Source organism: Leopardus geoffroyi, chromosome C1 (genome assembly GCF_018350155.1).
Source record: "Leopardus geoffroyi isolate Oge1 chromosome C1, O.geoffroyi_Oge1_pat1.0, whole genome shotgun sequence".
Classification (NCBI taxonomy): domain Eukaryota; kingdom Metazoa; phylum Chordata; class Mammalia; order Carnivora; family Felidae; genus Leopardus; species Leopardus geoffroyi.
This window is the reverse complement of record NC_059328.1, coordinates 101,757,347-101,781,198: the sequence shown is the minus strand read 5'-3', so window position 1 is coordinate 101,781,198 and position 23,852 is coordinate 101,757,347. Positions and strand designations below refer to the sequence as shown.

Genomic DNA, 23,852 nt, shown 5'->3' with positions numbered 1-23,852 from the left:
TGAGTGGTAGGGAATAAGAGCTCCTGACTTCTTCCGGACTTCTTCTGACTCCAGGAAGATTTCCTTTTATTAATTTTCACATGATCATTACATTTCTTTTAAAACAATTTCCATTAGAATGTATGTCCTCAATTCATCTGTAAAAATTCACTCCAGGAATTCTGCTGAACCTACTTCTTTGCTGTATCCCACTGTCCAAATTCATAGTTTCTGATAAGATTTCCCCAGGAATTTTTTCTGGGTCTACACTAGAGGATCACAGTGAGTGAACTGTATATAATTGCCAACTTTCAGGCAATCTTAATGTTCAATGCTTATTTCTACTATGCTGAAAGCATTAGTTCTGGAATTTTTTTCTCCATGGTTTGCTTAAAAGTTAAAAATAACTATGCACTTAAAATATTTAAAAAATTCTTGCTGTTAAAAATTCAAACTGTACCTTTAATAAAAAGTTATAGTATTCCTTCTTTCTTCAATTCCTTCTCAAGATACATACTTCTTTTTTTTTTTTAATATATGAAATTTATTGTCAAATTGGTTTCCATACAACACCCAGTGCTCATCCCAAAAGGTGCCCTCCTCAATACCCATCACCCACCCTCTCCTCCCTCCCACCCCCCATCAACCCTCAGTTTGTTCTCAGTTTTTAACAGTCTCTTACGTTTTGGCTCTCTCCTACTCTAACCTCTTTTTTCTTTTTTTTTTTCCTTCCCCTCCCCCATGGGTTTCTGTTAAGTTTCTCAGGATCCACATAAGAATGAAACCATATGGTATCTGTCTTTCTCTGTATGGCTTATTTCACTTAGCATCACACTCTCCAGTTCCATCCACGTTGCTACAAAAGGCCATATTTCATTTTTTCTCATTGCCACGTAGTATTCCATTGTGTATATAAACCACAATTTCTTTATCCATTCATCAGTTGATGGACATTTAGGCTCTTTCCATCATTTGGCTATTGTTGACAGTGCTGCTATAAACATTGGGGTACAAGTGCCCCTATGCATCAGTACTCCTGTATCCCTTGGATAAATTCCTAGCAGTGCTATTGCTGGGTCATAGGGTAGGTCTATTTTTAATTTTCTGAGGAACCTCCACACTGCTTTCCAGAGCGGCTGCACCAATTTGCATTCCCACCAACAGTGCAAGAGGGTTCCCGTTTCTCCACATCCTCTCCAGCATCTATAGTCTCCTGATTTGTTCATTTTGGCCACTCTGATTGGCGTGAGGTGATACCTGAGTGTGGTTTTGATTTGTATTTCCCTGATAAGGAGCGACGTTGAACATCTTTTCATGTGCCTGTTGGCCATCCAGATGTCTTCTTTAGAAAAGTGTCTATTCATGTTTTCTGCCCATTTCTTCACTGGGTTATTTGTTTTTCGGGTGTGGAGTTTGGTGAGCTCTTTATAGATTTTGGATACTAGCCCTTTGTCTGATATGTCATTTGCAAATATCTTTTCCCATTCCGTTGGTTGCCTTTTAGTTTTGTTGGTTGTTTCCTTTGCTGTGCAGAAGCTTTTTATCTTCATAAGGTCCCAGTAATTCACTTTTGCTTTTAATTCCCTTGCCTTTGGGGATGTGTCGAGTAAGAGATTGCTACGGCTGAGGTCAGAGAGGTCTTTTCCTGCTTTCTCCTCTAGGGTTTTGATGGTTTCCTGTCTCACATTCAGGTCCTTTATCCATTTTGAGTTTATTTTTGTGAATGGTGTGAGAAAGTGGTCTAGTTTCAACCTTCTGCATGTTGCTGTCCAGTTCTCCTAGCACCATTTGTTAAAGAGACTGTCTTTTTTCCATTGGATGTTCTTTCCTGCTTTGTCAAAGATGAGTTGGCCATACGTTTGTGGGTCTAGTTCTGGGGTTTCTATTCTATTCCATTGGTCTATGTGTCTGTTTTTGTGCCAATACCATGCTGTCTTGATGATTACAGCTTTGTAGTAGAGGCTAAAGTCTGGGATTGTGATACCTCCTGCTTTGGTCTTCTTCTTCAAAATTACTTTGGCTATTCGGGGCCTTTTGTGGTTCCATATGAATTTTAGGATGGCTTGTTCTAGTTTCGAGAAGAATGCTGGTGCAATTTTGATTGGGATTGCATTGAATGTGTAGATAGCTTTGGGTAGTATTGACATTTTGACAATATTGATTCTTCCAATCCATGAGCAGGGAATGTCTTTCCATTTCTTTAAATCTTCTTCAATTACCTTCATAAGCTTTCTATAGTTTTCAGCATACAGATCTTTTACATCTTTGGTTAGATTTATTCCTAGGTATTTTATGCTTCTTGGTGCAATTGTGAATGGGATCAGTTTCTTTATTTGTCTTTCTGTTGCTTCATTGTTAGTGTATAAGAATGCAACTGATTTCTGTACATTGATTTTGTATCCTGCAACTTTGCTGAATTCATGTATCAGTTCTAGCAGACTTTTGGTGGAGTCTGTCAGATTTTCCATGTATAATATCATGTCATCTGCAAAAAGCGAAAGCTTGACTTCATCTTTGCCAGTTTTGATGCCTTTGATTTCCTTTTGTTGTCTGATTGCTGATGCTAGAACTTCCAGCACTATGTTAAACAACAGCAGTGAGAGTGGGCATCCCTGTCGTGTTCCTGATCAAGATACATACTTCTAGAGGCCCTTGTGCCTAAATAGTTACGTTTATTTGACTTGTTGGAGTTATTGTGAGGATTTCCAATATAGGAACCCTTGGCTACTCATTGGGTCTTTACAGTAATTATTGATCTTTTAGCTGAAGTAACTCATCAGTAATACCACCATCTTCCACCATTTAATGAGTGCCTATCATATGCTCAACACTATTTTCTTTAAACATATATTTTAAACTAAGTTTTATTTGCATTACCCACGTTTAAAAGACGAGGAATATAAGGCTTTGAGAGGTTAAGTAATTTGCCAAGGTCACATACTTAGAAAGGGACAGACCCAGCACTGGGGCTTAATCTGTTTGGCTCCTAAAATCAGTGTGCAGATCAGTCGTATGATGAAGCCAGCTTCTACTAGCTTGTGACCATTGATTCTGATTACTTCTTCCCAACTCTGTCTTCAGTGATATCATGTTGGTAATATTTCACCGTGGAAAATCTGCAAATTCTACCCACTGATGTTTCTGCTCCCTTTGGAGACCTGATTTTACCACTCTCTATGTTGTACTTTGACAAACTACTCCTCTGAAGAGGAAGCCCATAGAATTAAGCCATGGGAGTGGTGAAGGGAAATAGTTTCCAGAAACCTTTACCCAAATATGTCATAGTATTTTTTTGTGACTGAATGAGCTATAAAAATTCTACAGCTAGAGAGCTCCCATTGACAAGCACTCAACATCTATCCTCTGTCCCCCATAAAGCACTTCTTATAGAAGTTGTGTCAATGTTTGCACACACTTAACAAGGCAGTGTCTCGACTCCTGGTTCTTTACCATCTCCTCTGGGTTTCTCACACATTCATGGGTAGAAAGGGGATTCTGCAAATCTAGTTAAACCAAATCTTCAGGGACTGATTATACAGGTCATGGATAATCCAGGCTCTCTTACCCCCTCCTCCTCCTCACCTTCTGGCCTTTTTACTGCTCATTAGCACCTCTTCCAGAGACCTGGGCTGGGGAAAGGAGTGAGTGGGTGTGGAACTCTCATCAGCCCTTCTGGCTCCTTGCCAACAGCTCTTATGTAGGTTTCCTTGGGAGGAGTAGTTTAGAGACAAGGTAGCGAATCCCTAGCAAATGTGGATTTTGCTCAGCTGAGCTCCCCAGCTCTGCCTCTCCCACTCCCAACACCCCCTTAAACGGATGCCACTCATCATTAAGTGTTAGTTGCATTAACTGTTGTCCTGCTCTGTGGCACTTTAATACATTTCACTGGTGGCCAATTTAGTTAATTCCATTAACTGGATCTGGCCAAGCATTGTGCAAGGTCAGAGTGAAGATTCAGATTAAACAATGTTCACAGGGTTGGCCTTAGGGTAAGTAAAAGACAACTATGCAAGATTTCAGGACAACTCATTAGGTGCTGCCCCTTAATGCTTTCTGAAATTGTACTCTAAGGATCACATAGTTTTATCATATAGCATTCCCCACTCCGTGTATATCATTATTTATAAATAACATAAATATTATCAATTACTTACATATAAATTTATAAAACACATGCCCATTAGCCAAGTCTTTGAGTATGGCTATTTACTTGGCTATGAATTTACCTCTTTCATGAATGTATTCACTTATCAAATATATTTGAGTATCTAATATAAGCCAGATACAGTACTAGGGATGTATTGCTGAATAAAACAGACATGGTCTCTGTTCTCACACTGCTTGCATTCTTCTGGGGAAGATAATCAAGCAAATAAGCTAAATAAAGGTAATGACAAGTTGTGTTAAGCAGTAGAAAGCTAAGAAATAGGGTGCGGCTATGTAGAATAATGAAGCTTTCTCTGTGAAGAGACATTTAAACTGAGACTTGAGGAAAGTGAGAAGCTGGGGAAGAGCATGAAGACTGGGGAAGCTGTAAGCGCAGAGACTCAGGGGGGAGTTTTATCTGCTGAGGAGCTGAAAGAAGGCCAGTGTGTATCAGGAAGGGGGAGTGGCAGGCGACTCTAGTGGAGAAGTAAATGTGGACAAGGGTGGGGTGGGGGCAGGTTATGCAGGGCTTCATAGACCATGGCAAGGAATTTTGACTTAGTATTTGAAATGGGAAGGCATTGATGTGGTTTCTTTTTTCTTTTCTTTTCTTTTCTTTTCTTTTCTTTTCTTTTCTTTTTTTTGAAAGGAGGGAGGAGGGGCAGAGAGAGAGAGAGAGAGAGAGAGAGAGAGAGAATCCCAAGCTGGCTCTGCACTGTCAGCCCAATGCAGGGCTCAAAGTCATGAACTATGAGATCATGACCTAGGCCAAAGTCGGATGCTTAACTGACTGAGCCACCCAAGCATTGAAGAATTTTAAGCAGGGGAGTGACATGAGGTGTATTTTTAAATGCTTATTTGTTTATTTTGAGAGAGAGAGACCATGCATGTGCACGTGAGCGGGGACAGGGAGGCAGAAAGAAAGGGAGAGACAGAATCCCAAGCAGGCTCCAAGCTCAGTGAAAATCCCAATGTGGGGCTTGATCACCATGACCCAGGGATCCTGACCTGAGCTGAAATCAAAGGTCGGACCCTCAACCAACTGAGCCACCCAGGCACCCAAAGAATATTTTTTAAAAAGTCCACTCTGGCTGCTGTATAGAGAATGCCCTGTAGGGACCCGGAGCAGAGATAAGATGGTCAGTTAGGGGATTGTTGGGAGCTTCTAGATGAAAGAGGATGGTGAGATGCACCATGGTGATAGCTGTGAGGACGAAGACAGGTGGATAGATTCAAGATTCTTTTTGGAGATAGAATTTATGTGACTTATTTGATGAATTGTTTGTGTCTATGTGGGGATTAAAACTCAGGATGATTCCCAAGTTTCTGTGTAAATGGTGGTACCGTTTCTGAGATGGGGGAAAGCTGGGTAGAGTTCACTTAGGAGGCACAAGGGAGAATTGAGTGCTGTTCTGAATATGTTCACCTGGAGATTCCTCTTACCTGAGCTCCAAAGTCCTCATGCCATGCCCTGAAAATATTGGGAAAGAGTTCCTGGAATAAAAATAAAAGAGCAGCTTTTAAAGACAATCGAAATGTCTGAATTGAAGTACGTGCGTTATATATCGTGGGTGAACTCAGACTGGCTTCTAGTGATTGTGTTTCACGTGAGTACTCATAATAATCGAACACACTCTTCTGCTCTAGAATTTTGTTAGAAATCATTTTGCTCTCTTTGAAGATTAGTTAGTATGACTGTCTTTACTCTTTGCCATTTTTCTTGTATTGTGAATGCATATAGAATCACCAGTGGTGATTCTGAGCCCTCATGTATCATTTCTTTCAACAATAATAAGAACTCCTCACATGCACTGAGCTTACCATGTGGCACACTTTTCTAAGAGTGTGACATGTGTCACTCACAGGCATACATTGAAAATATTGTGGGTTTGCTTCTAGATCATTGTAATAAAGTACATACTGCAATAAAGCAAGTCAAGAATTTTTTTTGTTTCCTTCTGCATACAAAAGTTATGTATGCATGACTCCAATAGGAGTCGATTACACATGTATAGTAGTATGTCTAAAAAAAACCAGTGTACCTACCTTAATTGAAAAATACTTTGTAGCTAAAGAATGCAAACTATCGCCTGAGATTTCAGCAAGTCATAATCACTGATCACAGATCACCATAACAAATGTAAATAGTTTAAAAGTTGGAGTGAGTGTGAGAATTACCAAGATGTGACACAGAAACATCAAGTGAGGAAATGCTGTTGGAAAAATGGCACCTATGGACTTGCTCAATGCAGGGTTGTCCTCAAACTTCCAATTTGTAAAAAAATGCCACGTTGGCAATGCAAGATAAAGCAAAGCATAATAAAATGAAGTATGCCTGTATTTCAACCTTACAACAACTCTGGGAGGTTACTATTATTATCCCCATATTTAGAAGGGGAAATTGAGAAACAAAGACACTTATTTACTTTTCCAAGTTCATGTAGCTAACAAGTTACAGAGCCAGAATTCTATCCTAGGTTGTTTAGGACCTTTTATACCCTAAGAGATCCCAAACTCTTAACCATCAAACTATATTGCTTGCTGAGGAGATGTCTGGAGAACAATCCATGTGAATTTGCCATTAAACCGTTTTAATCATCTGAGTCAATGATTCCAAAACTAGCTGTTCATCAGAATCGCCTAGAGAGCTTGTTAAAGTCAGATTCCCTGGTCCACCCAGACCCAAATCACTGTTAGACTTGGGGCTTGGAATCTGTGCCTTTAACAAGTTTTCCAAGCGATTTTATTATAGCCAATCTATGGTAGAACATTTGGGAATGAGAGATATAAGTTATCTTTTATTGCCTTCTCTCCTGAGAACAGATTTCTTCCTTCTTCTTCTTTTTTTAAAATATTCATTTATTTTTGATACAGAGAGCGTGAGTGGGGAAGGAGCAGAGAGGGAGGGGGACAGAGGATCTGAAGTGGGCTCTGCGCTGATAGCAGCCCGAGGCGGGGCTTGAACTCACGAACTGAGAGATCATGACCTGAGCCGAAGTCAGACACTCAGCTGACTGAGCCACCCAGATGTCCCCCCCCCACCCCCGATTTCCTTCTTAATGGTGCTTGTTCTATTCTTCCCAGTTTTCAGAACATTCTCCTTGATTATAAGACAGAAGCTCAACAGGAACTAATAATTTTCTTTCTGCATTCATTTCAGACTGTTTTTCAACCTCTCCACTTATTCAAGGTACAATTTATAGTTGAGGGATTGTATTTTTACTTTCTGCTACTCATGAAACAGAAAGCCAAGACTTCTCTGAGATATTTTCAATGGCTCCACTGTTTCACCACAAATGGCTAGTTGTTTTCCATTTAAAACAATTAATATGAAGAATAAAATTTTCATTTTATATTTTCTTGTCATGAGCATCTTAATTTATCCAGAATAAGGAAAAGTTTTGGATATTGCTCCCATTTCGTAATTTTTACACTGTTTAGTGCCAAAGAATGTAACAGTTAAAGCTTCTCTTCAGTCAAGACCCGGGCCCCAGGAGGAGTCTGGGAGTGTCTATTATGTTGTTTCAGTCAGCATTTCCATGCTACTCCCCAGGCCTGTGCCTCAGTGGTGGGTCAGGACTTGACTTGGTGTGCTCTAAAAGGATCACCAACCTTGACTTACCTGGGACCAAGGGGTTCCCTGGGATGTGAGATTTTCAGTGCTAGGTGCTAGAATCTTCAGTGCTAGGAGGTCAGTCCCAGGGAGGGCCACAGCAGTTACTGTGCCTGTAAGAGGACCAGCAGAAGAAAGGATTACCGTTCTCTTCCGTGGCTCTGAGATGCCATCAGCAAGTATTCCAGAGTAAGAACAGGCTTACATTCTATGTCTGAAAGACAGCAGTTGTTAAATCTATGCTTGGCCAAACCACTGTTTGGGTGGGCCTGCTGGGGCAAAAGGCAGTTGAGAACTGAAGAAATTATCCTGAAAGGACCCTCTTTGTTACTTCTACTGAGAAATAAAATGCAGTTTCTTGGTGTGTATCCATAGGAAAGGTCTGGTCAAACCTTTTCTGTTTTAACTTCAGGGCATTCCCATAGTTCCCTTAAGCATTTTTTTCCCCCTTAATGTAAGCTCTACACCCAGCATGGGGCTTGAACTCATGATCCTGAGATCAAGAGTCATGTGCTCTTCCGATTCAGCTAGGCAGGCGCCCTGGTTCCTTGAGCATTTTAACAGCTGATTCATCTTTCACAGAAGATGGGCAAATGTTTCGTAGGGTGCCTGAACGCTCCCCTGTTTAATCTTGATAGTCTGGGCCTAGGTTTCTGGCCTTTGCTGCCCGTATTTTCGCAGCAAGAATTTGATGGGTAATAACTGAGTCCCTGCATGAGGAAACACAAGATTTTATGCCTTTCTTACTCAATGCCAGAAGAATTGACAGGGTGTCCCACGTAACTGCTCAACAAATTCCTCTTTTACCAGCAAGTCAAACGTGGACTCGTCTGTAAGGAGGCTTCCTCCTGGGATGAAAAGTGCGGTGCATCTTGGGGGAGAGTTCTTGGGAAAGTTCATCTCCTTGGGTGCTTTGGGGAAAATGTTTTGACCCATATATAGATTCCACCCCAGGGACTTAAAGGGTAGATGCTTAGTGCGTGCCCAGCTATGCTCTAAAACTTGGCTTTCGGCTTTACAATGATGGTTTTCTCAACCATGCTTCTATATGTTCTTTTATATATGCTGTAAAGAGGTGATGTATGTGAAAGTAGTATTTAAATGGTAAGGGGCTGAAAATGAGCTGGGAGATAGGGATGGGAAATCGTCTGAGAAGCTAAATGTGACATCTGAGGTAAATTTAGACATCTCCCATGAAGAGGGACAGAAATCCTTACTGTCACCCCTCAGACACCCTCTCCCATCCTGACACAATCTCTTTCTGTAAGGTTTGTGTCACGGACTGAAAGCATGCATTTATTTGTGTCTCCATCTGTTTAGTATTCAGTCCTTACTTGCCCCCTCTGATCTGGTCCCAGTGCTGGCTGTCCTTCTCCAGTGTGCTAGTTGCTTAGTTTCTTCATGTTTGTGAGACCATATACCAATCTCCCCAAAATGAGACTATAAGTTTATTTAAGAAATGGAATTTATTAAGCCCCTTAGAGTTTATTGTGTAAGCATGTTGAGGGAGTGGGGTGGTGTGGGCAGGGTGTTAACTCCTTTGGGGCAAGAGTTAGATATAAAATAAATCAAGGCTCTTCGGGAGCTGCCAGAGATTTTAGATGTCATCTTTTCAAACATCCCTCCCCCTATTATTCAATAGACACATAACCTTCTTGTCATTTTCCTTTTCTTCTCTTTGCCTGAACTTTTCTGCTTCTTCAGACCCTTCCCTGCCTCGGCCAAGCAGGGAAGGGAGGGGGGATTGTTGGGCCATTACACTGAAGATCACTCTCAGTCCATCCTCCCTCAGCCCACCTCCCATATCCCCTGTCAGTGGCTCTGCCTCTAATTCCCATTGCCCCTGTTCCACCTCTTTTTTTTTTTTTTTAATTATTTATTTTTGAGAGAGAGAGCACGCGTGTGCAAAAGATTGGGTGAGTGGGGGAGGGGCAGGGAGTGAGGGAGACACAGAATCCGAAGCAGGCTCCGGGCTCTGAGCGGTCAGTCAACGCAGAGTCCGACGCAGGGCTCGAACTCACGAACTGTGAGATCATGACCTGAGCTGAAGTCGGCGCCGACGGAGCCCCCAGGTGACCCTTCACCTCCTCTTCAGTGCATATCCGAATGCTACCTCTTCACTGAAGCCTTCAAATTAGAAGCCACAGCTCTCCCTTTTTTGTTTTGCATAGCGCTTCATTGCTGTTGATCGAGTCTAACTCGCCCTGTAGCCGTTTGCCGGCACAGCCCACCTCCCCTGTTTTGTGAGAGCCTTCAGGCCTGGGGCCTTGTCTCTATTCCTTTGCTTCTCTAACTGCACTTGGCACAAGTCCTGGCACCGAGGGGCTCCAGCAAGTGCTTGTTGCAAGTGCTTGTTGCCACTATGCCTCAAATGGTCTAATTCCCTTTAATGTACCCTGAGATAGGTTGGTTTTCCGTGGGCTTTTCTCGTTCGTTTTTTGCAGCCATTTATAGTTTTGGCTCGCATCACTTCACGGGAGTAATGAGTTCCATAATCATAAAATCTGTCATGGAAAATGACATATTTATTTATTCCCTCTAGGTTTGCCTCTTTCCAGCTCGAGCCAGGGTCTCCTAATGAAAGAGTGTGTTCACTGGATGGGCAGGCTTATGATTCAGTAGACTCTAGAATGCTCTCCTTCAGTCTTGCTCAGAAGTCTTAAGTCATCCGATTACCTGACCCACAGCTCTTCAATCGTTTCGATTACTCTTCTCCAGTTCTGCAGCTTCCTGTCCTGTTTCAGCTTGTGGGTGGAGCCTTATGCCAATAATGGCACAGAAATAGGGTGGGAAGAGGTGGGATACAGATTAGATGGAAGCTGGGATGACGTGTCCTCAAGGAGCTTGCAGGACGCTGTGTATTTGAGCTGAACATGCCTCTTCTCTTTCCTGGATATGAGGTCGTGGAAGCAGAGTAAAAGTGGAACTCTGAGCATTTTGGAGTATAAGCCATACATAGGTGTCCACTGTTAAAAAAAGAAACAAACCCAAAATGGAGTCATTTGCCCCTACAATAGCAAACCAAGACTTAAGTATAGTTTCAGCCTATCCTGGGAATGCAGCTTTTTAACAATCTTAAATGTCCTGATCAGCACCAGTGAGGTAGTCTGCATGATAAAAATCCTGTCAGTCCTTTCCCCCACAAAAGCTGTCGTGGCCTAAAACAAGCCTTTCTTCTCTTTTGCTGTCGACTTCCTTGTCCCACCCTCCTTCCTATAAAAACCTTCCATTAAGGTATAACTACTCGGAGCATCCACTTGATAGATGGGATGCTTCCAGATTCATGAATTGCTTAATTAAACCAATTAGATTTTTGGGGGGCGCCTGGGTGGCTCAATTGGTTGAGCATCAGACTCTTGATTTTAGCTCAGGTCATGATCCCAGGGTCATGGGATGGAGCCCTACATTGGGCTCTGTGCTGAGTGTAGAGCCTACTTAAGATTCTCTCTCTTTCTCTCTGCCCCTCCCCTGCTCCTGTGTGCGCTCTCTCTCTCTCTCTCACACACACACACACACACAAATTAGATTTCAAACTTACTCATTTGAATTTCATTTTTTATATCACCAACATGTGAGGGTGATCTGTATCTGTATAATGTACTATCTGACCACATGTATGATTGTACCACTTTTGATAATGACAACACCTACAATAGCAATCATTCACAAATCATGGATTTTGTATCAGGTAAGTACCATGCACTTTTTCAGTTTGTTTCATTAAATTTGCTACAAAAACACTGCAAGGTTGGTATTACGCTTTCTGTTTTACAGTAAACATTACCAATCCTCAGAAAAGTTCATTAACCAGGCTAACTTAGTACCTGAAACAAATGGCAGGCGAAGCCATGATTTAAACTCAGGTCTGGTTTTTTGTTTTTGTTTTTTGTTTGCTTTTTAATTTGAGAGAGAGAGAAAGCAGAAGAGGGGCAGAGGGAGAAAGAGAGTGAATCTTAAGCAGGCTCCATGCCCAGTGAGGAGCCCAATGTGGGGCTTGATCCCACGACTCTGGGATCATGACCTGAGCTGAAATCAAGAATCTGATGCTCAACAGACTGAGCCACCCAGGCTCCCCAAACTCAGATCTGTTTTAAATCCAAAGTCCAGGGGTACCTGGGTGGCCCAGTCAGTTGGGCATCTGACTCTTGCTTTCAGTTTGGGTCATGGTCTCATGGTTTATGGCATTGAACCCTGTGTGGGATTCTCTCTCTCCCTATCTCTCTGTCCCTCCCATGCTCTCTCTCTTAAAATAAATAAACTTAAAAAAAAATTTTAAACCAAAGTCCACAATCTTTCTAATACACAATAAAACATTTATCCTTGGGAACTAAAATGGGAAAGCTGCAAATGAGGACTTTTCCAGCAGACATAAGGCTTTGAAGGGCCTGTTTTTCCTGAAAAATCTTTCCTAGATGAGCAGGACATCAGATGAGTTGTCAAGACTGAAAGGAAATTCACTCATCCTGATCAGTGGTAACTGTCTGGCCCTGCTTGAGGAGTGCTCAGCCTGCATATTCTTTTTTTTTTTTTTTTTTTACTTTTTTAAAGGTTTATTTATTTTTGAGGGGGTGGTAGGGGCAGAGACAGAGAGATGGAGACAGAGCCGAAGTTGGAGGCTTAACTGACTGAGCCCCCCAGGCACCCCCCAACCTGCATATTCTTTAAAAATAAGTTAGGGGCTGGGCACCTGGGAGGCTCAGTCGGTTAAGTGTCCGACTTTGGCTCAGGTCGTGATCTCGCGGTTTGTGAGTTCAAGCCCTGTGTTGGGCTCTGTGCTGACAGCTCAGAGCCTGGAGCCTGCTTCGGATTCTGTGTCTCCCTCTCTCTCTGCCCCTGCCCCGCTCATGCTCTCTCTCTCTCTCTCTCTCTGTTAAAAATAAATAAACATTAAAAAAATTTTTTTTAAATAATAAATAAACGTTAAAAAAATTACAAAAAAATGTTAGGGGCGTCTGGGCAGCTCAGGTGGTTAGTTGTTCGACACTTGATTTCTGCCCAGGTCATGATCTCACAGTTCATGGGATCCAGCCCGATGTCAGGCTCTGCACTGACAGCGTGGAACCTGCTTGGGATTCTCTCCTTCTCTCTCTGCCCCTCCCCCACTTGTACGCGTGTGCACGCGCACGCGCTCTCTCTTTTTCTCTCTCTCAAAAAATAAATAAACATTATAAAAAAATAAGTTAGACTGATTGAAATACATTTACTCTTTCAGGTCACTAGAGAACCATTTAGATAATATGAGAAACCAAATCATATGAAATCAATATGCAGATCAAAATATATTGAGTAACACTTTAACCTGGAGGATACAATGAAGTTTACCAGGGATCATGTTCGGCTGGGACATGCTAGGATGGCTGAGGTCCACTCTCACTGGTTAGCTTCTCTATTGTACTAGCTGTTAAACATTTTGAATGTACCCCTAGGTATTAGACATTATTCCCATCCTCAAGGGAATTATAATCCAATTGGGGAAATGTGATATAAACCTATAAAACTTTAAATGATAGAATTCGATAAAACCACAAACAACACTCTGTCCACATCAATTTGCCTTATTTTTCTTCCAAATCTGTATCCAGATGAACAAATTTTATATTTGCTTATTTTCTTATTGTTCACTGCTGTACCTTCCACATCTATGGCACTGCTTGGTCCTGCTAAATAAATACAGGAATGTGTAAGTTCTTAAAGCAAAAAGTATGGCTATGGTGGTCAAGAAGAGTGTCATGGGGGAGTAGAAACAGCAGCTGAGTCTGGAAGGAAGAGGCAGTTTTGGAGAGAAGAGGTCTAGGCAGGGAGAATGACAGGGACAACAGTGTGGAGTTTAGATGACATATGCTGTGACAGTTTTGTGGGTAACTTACTTTGGTTGGAACAAAGAGGGTCCTTGAGGTGGCCGGTTTACATACAAAGGTGTGATGCACAATCTATAAGGACTCTTTGGAGCGTTTAATTTGAGCAATGACTATAAGGCACTGTGGAGGTGTAACCTGTAACCTGTAACCAAAACTCCCTCCCTCCTTATCGCTTGGCATAAAGAAATAGTGTGGATTAAGACATCATTTATAGGAAAGAACAAATGGAGGTTACAGATTTTTTTGAGCTGACACTTAGAAAAGAATGTCACCCACAAGAAATGTGCCAATGGGTGGAGCTGATGGAGATTTTACGGATGTTGCAGGAGAATCGAATTTTTTAGATGGAGCTTCTGTTTTCTCTTGGTGTCCCCCTTGTTGTGTCATGACTTTTCCATTTAAAATGGAACAATTTCAAACCAATTTAAAGATAGACACATGCACACCTAATTGCGCACTCACGCAAGTATGAGGGCACATGTGCACACAGCACGTGCGCGCACACACACACACACACACACACACATTTTCACACACACATGCTCATGCTCCCAGGCACACAGCTTGCTTCAGCCTAGCTTCTATTTCCTCTCATCTGGCAGCTTTCAGAATAATCTCACCCACCTGTTAAATCAGAGAATGTCAAGTTTAATTTATAACAGTGAGTAGAAACAGGATGCTACAGAAAGCATTTTAATTAAAATCCTTTAATTGGATACATGCTTCTTGTGAAAAGGGAGCTGTGGAGAGGGCCTCTTTGTCGGCACCTTTCACTCCAGTTGCCAGAGATTGTTGCGGGAATGGCCTTGCAATTGGAACCAGCCCTCTGGAGCAGTGGGGGTGGGGCAGGGGCTTGAAGGCCAAGAGAGGGAAATTGGGAGCAATAGAGAAAAAACAAAGGGGTGAATGGCCACGGATTTTGTGCAGAAACACAGCCTTGGTGTTTTCCGGAGGCATTTCTGCTGAAACCTATTGGTATCGTTTCAAGTTGGTTTCGCCTTAATCCTTTCATCATCTTTAGGATGGGATAGTCTCCAAGGGGAACCCGCAAATACCCCTGACTTCAGGCGCTGGCTTAGGAGATCTTGACAGTGTAGGTCAATTGGTGAGTGTGGGAGGTGGACAGATGACAGTGTGGGGTTGGGGGAGGCCCAGCCTTTGCACCTGGGGTTCCTTAAGTGACAGCACTTAGACTGTCCAGCCCACACTGCAGGAAAGAAAATGTTGGACTCAATTAGAGTTCAGCTTAAGGAAGGGACTGTGTGCTAAAGTGGGGGGCCCAGCCTGGAAACCATCTCTAGAGCTCATGTGGGGTGACAGCAATAGAGTGTGCCAAGAAAGCAGAAAGGCATGGAAGTATTTTACTGGAAACACTCAAAGTAGCTGAGAAAAGTGGGAACTGGAAGTAGTTTTAGTGTCAGGTATGTTGCCAAGGAAACAGAAGATCCTAAACTGAGCTCGTTAAAGATCGTGGAGGGTGAATGGGTTTTTACCTTCTTGGTTTTGCTTCCACTTGCTGTGCCAGAAGGTGATTCAAGAGGGTATAAATGACACTGAATTCTTCTTGTGAGCTAAGAAAACCAGTGCTATGACCTCTTGGTATGGAGAAGAGACACACCTTGAAGGATTTTTAGATATTATACATCCATTGCTACTGTTGGGCTCCTAGAGGCCCTAGGTACCAAAGAAGCAATGGTGGACCATTCTATTTGTTTACAACTATTGGTTGCTTTGGTTGCTTCTATCAGTGTGCTGGTAAATGTTTAACAACTGGCTCCTGGTTGGGGAGAAAAGTCTGATTTGTAGCATTTTCCAGCTTCCATGCTGTAAATATTTCCATCATGGCTGATTTCAAGATACTGATGGTTTAACAACCAGTTGGACAAATTCCTGAAATTAAAAAATTAGCTGTTGCATACCAGAGTGAGCTGGGTCCAACACACCATTGGTTCTTTCCTGCCCTGTTAAGCTTTCTTATAAGAGGTTTTTAGTCTCCTCTTCCATTGCCTTTGTGATTGGCCATATGGTTTGTGTTGGCCAATGGGATATAAGTGGATAACACAATCCATATCCAAGCAAAGGTTTAAATATGCTTGTATGGTTTGGCACTGCTATCTCCACCTCCTTTGAGCTTGTGCCCCCTACTTTGAGAATGATGTGTCCCAGTTAGTGGCTGATCCTTCAGCCTGGGTCCCAGCATGAGAAGACACATGGAGCCACCTAAGTTGAGCTGATGTCAGCAGAGCCTGGCAGAGCACAGGCAAGCTGCAACCCATGTGTGATATGAGCAAAGAAATGAATGTGTGTTATTACAAGGCACTAAGATTTGGGGGTCTGAAGAACACAGAAATCTTCACCTAATCAGTAAACACTGAAAAACCGTTGGTACATGGCAAATACTATGGAGTTATACCCAGGTCACGTGAAGGGATTAGAGGTCTACAGTTCTGAAAGAAACCTCAAAGCACAATCATTTCATCAATCATTTGATGTTTGAATGCCCTCTAAAACATCCGGGCCAAATATCTGTCTGTTTTAATTGTCCTCTTTATACATGAAAATCTTTCCAAAGATGGAGATCTCGGTACCTCTTGAGCATGTCCACGCCATCTTTGACAGTTCTGCATTTTGGAAGATTCTTCCTATGTGGACCAGAAGCCTTTTCCTTTTCACAGGCACCTAGTATCCCTAGTTCTACTGCAAGGTGACATGGAAAGTGTAATTATTCTACAGGAGAACTCTTCAGATATTTCAAGACAATCTATATTTTCCACATTTAGTCTTCTCTGCATGTCAAATTCCTCAAAATTTTGAGGAGGAAAAATGTAAACCAAGAACTCCTCACCTAGTAAAAGTGTTATTCAAGAATGGGAATGAAACAAAGATTTTTCCAGACCAAAAAACTCCTCCAGTGGATTTGATTTTAAGGTCTGTCACCATCCTGGCTCATCCTGTCTGAGCATACTGACATGCATGCCTTCTTGGAATTAGAGAGGACTATTAGACTCAGAAACAGGCCCAAGAAATGAGAAGCTGAAGTGTTGGTAACACATCAGGCAATATGAGACAAAACTGTAGACTCATGAAAGCAAAACCTGAAGTGTAAACCCCTGCATAGGAAGAGTAGAGATGAGGAGATTGTCCAGGATGCAGCGAAAGGCTAGAAAATATGAGCAGGAGATTAATAAACGTGATGGTTAGAATTAAAAGGTAATATATATTTAATAGGAGTTTGAAAGAGAGAAGATTGAGAGACTAGGGAAAGGTAATATTCAAAGATAAATTATAGCTAAAATTCCAGATGTGAACACCTGTTTGACAAAGCACAATGAGACTTCAGCAGGACCAAGAAAAATATGTCCATACCTTACAAGTTTTACCTACAGTAAAACCATATTACAAAGAGTAAAAGAATCAATTAAATGTAACCAGAGACTGAAGAAGTTGCCTAAAAGAAAAACCGGATAAAAGGTTAATAGATTACAACACTTAAAGAGCTAAGGAAAAAACCCCAGAAATTGTTTCAGCCTAGAATTCTAAAGTCTTATTTAAGAGTATTGACCATGTATATTAAATACTTTTTAGAAATAAGGAATTCAGAAGGTAGGGAGAGTTGTAAGAAAAACATGAGGCAAACAAATTAGTAAACATGTAGATTTAAAAAACTTGCAAAATAGGGGAGGTAGGTATCATAGTTAAGGCACTTAGGGTCCTGCATTTTTCTGAAGGACACAGATATTGATTAACTTTAGACTTTATGTCAATGCACATTTTTTTTTAGTATTTATTTATTTTTGAGAGAGAGAGAGAGAGAGAGAGAGAGAGCGCACAAGCAGGGGAGGGGCAGAGAGAGAGGGAGACACAGAATCCGAAGCAGGCTTAGAGTCTGATGTGGGGCTTGAACCCACAAACTGAGATCAGGACCTGAGCCCAAGTCGGATGCTTAAACTGACTGAGCTACCCACGTGCCCCTCAAACATGCATGTTAAAAATAGATGGTACCCATGAAAAGAATAGTTATAAAGTAACATCCTGACCAGTAGTGAAATTAAAAAAAAAAAAAAAAGGAAATCCAAATTACTCTATTTTTGGTAAAAGTATAAAAACACTGAGAAAAAGAGCACATACCAACTTTAGGTTATTGGTTATTTCCTAGAAGGAGGGGAAAGGAATGACATGTAGTAAGGTGGAGGCGGGGAATTCATCAACCACATTTGCAGCATTTTATTTATTTAAAAAAATAAGAAGCCAATCAGGCCAAATGTTAATGTATTAAGTCTGGAGAGTGGGTATTTTGGTGTCTGCTACATAACTTTGCTTTTACTTTTTGATTGCTTTCATTTTTTACAATTAAAAATTCTAATAATTAAGAATAAATCCAAATGGCTAAAATTATTACAATAATGTTAAATTCAGTAGTAGTCAGATAAATACAAATTCAAGTAATAATGAGATATTAAATTGGGACCATCCATCAGACAAGCAAAATTTAAAAGAACTCTAGTAATGGGGCGCCTGGGTGGCTCAGTTCGTTGAGCATCTGACTTCAGCTCAGGTTATGATCTCATGGTTTGTGAGTTTGAGCCCCGTGTCGGGCTCTGTGCTGACAGCTCAGAGCCTGGAGCCTGCTTTGGATTCTGTGTCTCCTTCTCTCTCTCTCTCTCTCTCTCTCAAAAATAAGTAAACACTAAAAAAAAAAAAAAAAAAAGAACACTAGTAAGAATTGCTAGAAGAGATGTATGGAAAAAGTCTTTTCTAGTAGAAGCATTAGGACTTTACTGGAAATTAAAGATAAACTCCTTTAGCAATTTTAGTTTTGGAAATCCATCTCAACAAAATAAAGGATGCTTATTTATTATATTTATTTAGTATGAGCAAAGTATGGAAACAAAACAAACAACCATCTTTATGGTATGATTAACTAAGCTGCATATTGATACACTGGTATGTTATATAATAAATTGTAAAAAAGAATGAATTAAAGCTGTATCAATTTACTTGAAGGTTTTTCATAAAGCATTGTTGTGTAAGAAAGAAACAAAATGTAGGGGAAAACGTATATAGTATGATTCTACTTTGTAAAAAAAAAAAATTAAAATATTCTTTGTGTGGGTATATACAGATATGTCCATATAGGACTTATATGTTATATGAAGCTAGAAAAAAAGCAGAGCACATCTAATGATGTACTTTCATGCTTTATTCTAGTTCATGTTGATCTCTGCCCTATGCAAGCCTAATTTTTGTATATAGCTGATGTACTAATCAAGGTCATTGAAAAATCCTTCTTTTCTTCAAGACAGTGCAAAGATCAGTTTTCAAAGGCAGAGTTTTCTGTCAAAACATCATGGATTTCATGAATCATACTTCGATGCTCCAGTTATTTATTTTCCTACTAGTTGCTCTACTAACTTACACATATTCAGAAATAGTGGTAAGTAGCTTTCCTTCAATGTGGAACCATTTTGTTAGTTCAAATGTTATTTTCTACAGGAGTGGGAGGGTTTTATATACACGCCTGGCTAAGTGTTGTCTAGAATGCTCTGTGCTGATAATTAGGAATTCTTTCCTTATGGTACAGTCCTTTCAGATGTCTTCCTGGCTGTGGTATTCAGTTAGTGTTTTTTCCCAGACCTTTCTATAAATGATTTAATTTTCACCTAAGTGTGGTTTACATCTATCTAGTGGAAGTCTATGTAATTTATGCAGGAAGATGAGCAATGTTGATGGCCCACCTATCAGTGTAGACCAGAAATCCATCTGGAGTCAGAATTAACCCTAACTGCTCTTAACTCTTGGCTTCTCCCGTTTCACCATGGAGAGGTAGCTTTCAGTTGAAAAAATATCTGGGGGAAAATTCCATGCATAAAATTGTAACACTCAAATAATGTTTACTGAAGTGGGTGCTTCATCTGGAGATTTTACAACTTCCAGAGAGGTCTTTTTTCCTGAGCTTCCTTTATGGAGAAAGAGTAGTTATTTCTACTGACACATGTCTTTATGATCTAATAAATACTTGAAGCTGGAACTCTTAGGAAGAGTTTTTTTAAGGGAAAAATTACAGGATTTAGTCTTATGATAAAATATTTAAAAAAGAATAAATATCAGGGTTGATATTTACTCTAACCCTGAACAATCATACAACAGCTACTTTCCCATCCTTCCCAGTGTTGCGTTGTGTCATTCCCTTCAAATGTGGGGATGGATGTCCACATGATCAAGGTGTGTAATTTGGGACCAGAGGTCCATTTTCTTCCCCTTGAATCATGCATTAGGGTAGAAGTGTATGAACCCTTTGTCTCTACATGAACAGTTAGGTCTATCTGATTAAAGTGAGGTGACCATGTGAGATCATAAGCAAGGTGAGATCCAGCATAGACTTCTGTTTTCTAGGTTTTTCATTTTGTATTCCCTCCTTTAGATCTATGATTCTTGTAGTACTATCTTGAGATGCTTCCAGGTAGTCTGGAGGTTGGTCTCAGGTAGCATTTATATGCATATTATATATATATATATAGGAATTATATATATATAATATATATTATAATAATATAATACACATATATTTTTAAATGTCTATTTATTTTTGAGAGAGAGGGAGACAGACTGCGAGTGGGAGAGGAGCAGAGAGAGGGAGATGCAGAATCCAAAACAGGCTCCAGGCTCTGAACTGTCAGCACAGAGCCTGCCGCAAGGCTCGAACTCACTAACCACGAGATAAAGACCTGAGCCTAAGTTGGATGTCCAACTGACTGAGCCACCCAGGTGCCCTTATATTTTTTGTAATATAAATTTGATGCTACTATTCTGAATTAGAGATTTACTTCTGATGTTTAATGAAATCTAAACATCTTATTTGAGTCACACCAAAGGCAGCACTATATTTTATTGGGATTTTTCTCACAGTATAGGATAACCGTCAGGTCTTTAATACTGCTGTGGTTCACAGGTTTAAATCCGTGAGAAATCCTGACCCAGACCAAGATGCACCTTTTATGGCATCTAAATGTAAAAGTTAGTTTTAGTTTTCATAGGCTTATTTATTAGTGTCCATAGTAATTAATTAATGTCCATGTTAATAGTAATTTCTAAGATCTGTCAGCATTCTGAGATATTTTGAAAATCATAGCAGGTGCATCTGACAAAAGATTGAAGGCATTATGGAGAACTCTCTCACATATTCTTATCCATTCCATGATGCCCAATATGGATACAAACAAAGGAAAGATATTTTAATTCTAAAATTATTTACTGTTTGGCTCCACTGTAGCAACACTGCTGTATCACCCACATCATTTTATTAAGTCCTAGGGGACCTTAGCCAACTTCAGAGAAAGTTAATTACTACTTTCTACCAGAAGAGATATGTTTAGGAATCATCAAAGCAAACTGATTAAAAAGATAAAAACTTCAGTCAATTGAACAGGTTTTTTGAAATCCAGTGCTTTGCTGAATCTATTCCTCTCACTTTCCTTTTCTCCACCTCATTTAGCTGGTAGGTATGGCCATTAAGAAGAATGTTCAAGTTTCAAATCTAATAAAGTCTGTCTCTTTCAACTAGGGGCTATTAATAGCTGCTGTTTCTCTCCTGGAAGATCTCAAAGCACTTTAACATTTTCACTGTGATCAAACTCTCATTATTAGAATCATTTCACCTTCCACTACATATGTCCCTATGAGATGTGGAAATTGGCAGCTCACCCCCGAGAAACTTCCCAGCACTTGAAGACAGAGAATGAAGAAGAATTCTGTATCCTAATCCCTTCATGGTTTCAAGAGACAGAGCTGGAATATGTTGCTGCCAGATTGGGATCTACCTAGCCTTCTAAACTAGTATTTCCCAATCATAAGAGTTGAATAAATGCAAATGATCAAGGTCTTGTTGCGTAAATTTGTAGGGAATGGAGAAGAGGGGATTCTAGCTACTTACATTCACCCTCACTCAGGAAGTACGTAGGTCCAGAAGCAATTCAGAAGCAAATTTCATTCCCTTAGTTCATAAATGGGGCTGATTGGTGAAAGCTGATGGAAAGAGTTTTCAGGGCTCTGGATAGAAAGATTTGGGAGTCCTTCATCATGTGTGAAGATAAACCACTGTAGATGAATTCCAGGAAAGGGGTCTCATATATCTAAATGGACAAAATATGATTAAATGGGAACTCTGGGATCTAGGATCTTTCTTTCCTTAAATTTAATGTATTTTTTGGTCTATCCTCTGTCTTTTTTTCACCCTGTTTCCTTAATTGAAAAGTGATACATTATTCTAGTAAAAATTTTTCGAAAATATTAAAAACAAATAAGTTTACTCCACTATCCAAAGTTAACTGTTATCAATATTTGGATAAATTTCTTTGTAGGGTTTTACACGCATATGAAGAAAAGAAGGAAGGGAGAAGTCCTCTGTATTTGTGATCTGTCCAGGCATAAGGAGGTAGAAGGTGATTGGGGTTGTGAAGCTCTCCATCATCATCCAAATATACTTTCTTTCATAGAAGAGGAATTGAGGAGCTAGAACATATTATTGATGATAATGATTTACAATGAATTATCTGGAGAATTTTTTCAGTTCTTCAGTCCCCTATAATAGACCTGTTTTATGATTTTGTAAGTATTTATGTATCAGGGCTTGAATGGAATAAAAACAAGGTAAGAATATTTTGAAGCTCTGAAATAGTGATTTTATTTAGTATAGACAAACACCCGTATAATTATACAACTTTCTGACGTATCACTCTTTTATCCTTATTTTCTTATTCCCGTTTGGTGCTTTTGGAAGGGGAAGTGGTAGACGATAGAAGGTTTTATGAAATAGTACCACTTTAGAGTGGCTCCATTTTAAAACTAAACCATTATCTGCCTCTTACACCTAGCATTTTGACTTTATGTGTCCTTTTTCGTTCTGCTCATCTGTTTAAAGGGATACTTGGTAGATACTTCTATTTTTACCATTTCACCCACAGTGAATTTGGCTGTAACAATCATAATTAATCAGGAAGACAACAGAGATAATGTGTTGATGACAGCTTAAGCTAATTATAAAACCTCAGCGATGCCCCTCAGGGTCCTATTTTATCAGATTCTTATTATGCTAAACTGAATCAAGATGTTCACTCGTCATTTCAGGTGCGGGTAAATGCGCTAAATGGTGTGGAATTTTATGACTATAAAAGGTCAAGTTTCAAGAGTTTTCTTTTTAAAGGAAATTTCATGGAATTTAAAATGTGAAGTCCAATCATACTGAATTCATTGGCAACCAGACCTGCTTAAAGGTGAAACCTCATTTCCCCAGGGGTTTCAAGTCAGAGAGGAGAAAGTCCCCTCAGGTTACTCCCCCTTCTGCCAGTTTTCAGTTATAACAGAGAATCTTTTCACAAAATATAGTCAATTTATACTTCAGGAATTTAAAACATATTTCATTGGCTCATCTGGACACTGGAAAATCTTATATTCTTTCCCAAGTGACTTGGCACATTGCTTTGGCACACACTAAGAACTCACACACCTGGCAAGCCACCTCGACTTTCCTGACGCTCCGAAGGAGGTCTCCAAACCTACAAGCATTTTGGATGGCAAGCTGTGTTCAATGTGCCCAAATCTAAGAAGCATGAAAACAACCATTCACATACAGAGATGGGGAGACGGGGTGCTGAGGATGGGAGAGAAGAAAGACAGAGGGTCAGGTGAGAAAAAAAAAAAAAAGAGAGATGGATATACTCATTTGGTCAAGGTTTAATAAAGTCAACGACTTATCCCAGTGAGTTTATTCTTGATTTCTTTAATGTTCATTCTCAGATACTCAGTCATCCTCTGTGACTAACTTGAAGTTTGATATTTTGTTGAAGCCTGGGAATATTGCTTGTCTAATCTTCTAACATTAATTAATACCAATCCAGTGTTTACTCTGGTGGGGCCACAATTCTGCAAACACAGGCAAGATCTGTGACTTGATAGTTATAGTTGTTTCTATCAGCTGTAGGGGGTCTGAAAGTGTGAGGAGTTAGAGGGCTCTCTAGGACGTGCAGACCCAATGTAATAAAAGTAAGGGCATGGTCCATGCTCCATAGTAACGGTTCTTTATGACATATGGAAAGTGTCCAATATAGTGCCTGGCACACAGTAAAAACTCACTAATGCTGGTTCCTCTTTAATCATCATCACTGCAAATGGGATTCAGCACTAGGAGTAACTTGGCACATTAGCACTAGGAATAAATTCTTTTCCGGATTGTGATCACTCCTGGAGGTTCTGTACTGGAT

At 40.3% G+C, this 23,852-nt stretch overlaps 1 pseudogene; it reads right to left on the bottom strand.

Moving 5' to 3' along the window:
• Positions 1 to 23,852, bottom strand: part of LOC123596844 — a 46,278-nt pseudogene that overhangs the window by 5,874 nt on the left and 16,552 nt on the right.